The 3320-nt window shown below is 36.3% G+C and overlaps 1 pseudogene; it reads left to right on the top strand.

The window, feature by feature from the left end:
- Positions 1-2056: 2056 nt before the first annotated feature.
- Positions 2057-3043, top strand: LOC129627709 (olfactory receptor 2L2-like; annotated as a pseudogene).
- The last annotated feature ends 277 nt before the right edge of the window (positions 3044-3320 follow it).

Raw genomic sequence — 3320 nt, 5'->3', positions numbered from 1 at the left:
TACAATGATCTGAATCAGCCATAAGTATGCATATTATTTATTCCCTCTATCTTGAGCCTCTCTGCCTCCCTTCCCCCATCCCACCTCTGTAGATTGTCAAAGAGCACAGAACTGAACTCCCTGTGTTATAAAGCAGCTTCCCACTAACTATCTACTTTACAAGGTAGTGTTTATATGGGCTTCTCAGGTGGTGCTAGTTGTAAAGAATCTGCCTGCTAACACAGGAGACATAAAAGACACAGGTTTGATCCTGGGTTGGCAAGATTCCCTGGAGGAGGGCATGGCAACCCACTTCAGTATTCTTGCCCAGAGAATCCCATGGACAGAGGACCCTGGAATGCTACAGTCCCCAGGGTCGCACAGAGTCAGACATGACTGAAGTGATTTAGCATGCATGCATATAGTATACATATATGTCAATGCTATGCTCTCAATTCATTTCACTATATCCTTCCCTAACTGTGTCCATAAGTCTGTTCTCTATGAACCAATTATACAAAGTGACGTACGAAAGAGAAAAAAAATCGTATATTAATGCATATATATGTGAAGAAAGCTGAGCGCCAAAGAATTGATGCTTTTGAACTGTGGTGTTGAAGAAGACTCTTGAGAGTCCCTTGGACTGCAAGGAGATCCAACCAGTCCATTTTAAACGAGATTGGTCCTGGGTATTCTTTGGAAGGAATGATGCTAAAGCTGAAACTCCAGTACTTTGGCCACCACATGCAAAGAGTTGACTCATTGGAAAAGACTCTGATGCTGGGAGGGATTGGGGGCAGGAGGAGAAGGGGACGACAGAGGATGAGATGGCTGGATGGCATCACGGACTCGATGGAAGTGAGTTTGAGTGAACTCTGGGAGTTGGTGATATACAGGGAGGCCTGGCGTGCTGCAATTCATGGGATCACAAAGAGTCGGACATGACTGAGTGACTGAACTGAACTGAACTGATGGAATCTAGAAAAATTTAAAAATGGTACTGCTGTTTTTTAAAATTATTTCTGTAGGCTTTTTTCCACTTTGAAACTTTAATTTAATTCTTAATTGATTATTATTTTTTAATTTGCAAAAGGCTTTGTTACATGACTTTATATATGTAATATTTACATTGTGAATCAATAATATCTCATACTTCTTTTAATGGACAAATCTTACTTTAAAAATATGTTTTGTTTTGTTTTTGCATTTTGCAATTATTTTAATGCATATATTTGTGTTTGTGAGTGTGAATATGTGTGTGTGTGTGTGTTTGTGTTGAGAGTGTGTGCCCATGTGTTTAGCTTCCTCTTTCAATTTGAAACATACCTTTAATGTCTGGAAAAATTTGGTTCTAGACTAATATTTATAGCTAAGGCATTAGAGACTGTGCAGACTTTGTTTTCGTAAAATGCCTCTGGAGATTTCCTCCACCCACCTCCATGAGAAGACTCTCAATTTATTTTTTCTGTTTAAGTAACTGACTGTTCCTCTTTCCAAATTTTCTTTCAAAAGGATCTAAACATTTCATCTCTAATTCTTTACCACTGTGCCGTGTGGGAAGCCCCCATACTACACTTGATGTTAGCCAAAAGGACAAGAAGCCAACCAAATATTATCTGACTTTATGTAGGCTTGATTTGTCATTCATGTGTAAAAAATTCTGAAGAAAGAAACATGCCTTCTCAGTATGAGCTGATAGGTTGCTGTAAGCCTTAGGGATTGAATATGTAAGACAAATCATTTCTTAATGTTAATAAAAATTAATTTATAGCAATTTTTTTCCTATAAGATAATTTATATTGATTTCCTATGAACATATTTTAAATATGGCATCTGAATTTGTTGCTTGAGTTTTATAAGACAATGACACATACTTTTCCTAATGATGACATAATAATTTAAGAAAATAAAGATACCTGGGAAAACACTTTGGCCAAATATATTTGTGTTTTCAAATTTTAAACTCAGTTTCAAAATATAACATATGTTTTTTTTCAATATAGATAGCATCAGTTCTTTTTTTATGAGTTGTAAATATTAAATAATGGACTAAAATAATAATTTAATACTATATTTTATGGTTTTACACTTAATTACTTTTATATCTGCTGGTTTTAGGGGAAAAAAAGCATATCATTATGATTTGGAAAACTGTAATCAAACATCAAATGATTTCATCTAATTGGGGTTGCTCCCCACCTCAACAATTGATCTGTTTATTTTTACTTTCATTTTTCTTATTTTCCTAAAGGCTCTTTTTGGCAACTTGTCAATGATCCTTCTCATCTTTCCAGACATGCGTCTCCACGCACCACTCATGTATTTCCTACTTAGTCAGCTCTCCTTCCTTGACCTAAATTACATCTCCACCACTGTCCCAAAAATGGCTTCCAATTTTTTATTGGGAAACAAAGCAATCTCATTCACTGGATGCTGGATTCAATGTTTCTTCTTCTTGATGTCAGCAGTTGAAGAAGCATTGATATTGACATCTATGGCTTATGATCATTATGTGACCACTTGCTTTCTTCTTTACTATCCCATAAGAATCAGGAGAAGAGTGTGAGTGTTGATCTTGGATAATGGGCTCTGTCAACTCTCACACCCATACCACATATGCCCTCCATATCCCTTATTGCAGATCCAGGACCATCGATCATTTATGTGATGTTCAAGCCATGTTGACTTTGGCCTGCATGGACACCTGGATCTATGAGTAGACAGTATTTGTGAGAACCACCCGCTTCCTTGCGTTGCCTTTCATTGGTATTGTGTGTTCCTATGGTTGTGTTCTCCTTGCTATCAATCACATGCACTCAGCAGAAGGGAGAAAAGAAGCCTACTCAACCTGCTTCACCCATCTTACTGTGGTGTCTTTCTACTATGCACCCTTTGTTTACACTTATCTACACCCATGATCCCTCCAACAGAGGACAAGGCTCTGGCTGTCTTTTATATCATCCTAACACCAGAGCTCAACTTTGTTATCTATAGCCTGAGAAACAAGGAGCTAATGGAGGCTTTGAAAAGAGTAATTCAGAGAATCTGCTCTGTAAAAATGTAGACAAAGTTTTTTCATGAGTACTAAGACTTGAGTATAATTCTATTCCTCATTATACAAAGTGATGAAAAGTATTATTCTATGCTTTAATGAAAAAGTTCAAAATAATAAAGAGGAATAGAGAATCATTAATGTCTCTAAAAAGTTATCTTGGAAATATATACAAGCATATATAAGTATGTGATATTTGTCTTTCTCTGCCTTAGTTACTTCACTTTAGGATAATCTTTGGGTCCATCTATATTGTTATAAATGACATTATTTTATTATTTTTTATGGC

The sequence above is a fragment of the Bubalus kerabau genome, chromosome 1 (genome assembly GCF_029407905.1).
Source record: "Bubalus kerabau isolate K-KA32 ecotype Philippines breed swamp buffalo chromosome 1, PCC_UOA_SB_1v2, whole genome shotgun sequence".
Classification (NCBI taxonomy): domain Eukaryota; kingdom Metazoa; phylum Chordata; class Mammalia; order Artiodactyla; family Bovidae; genus Bubalus; species Bubalus kerabau.
The sequence above is the reverse complement of the archived record's forward strand: the minus strand, read 5'-3'. Positions and strand labels throughout refer to the sequence as shown.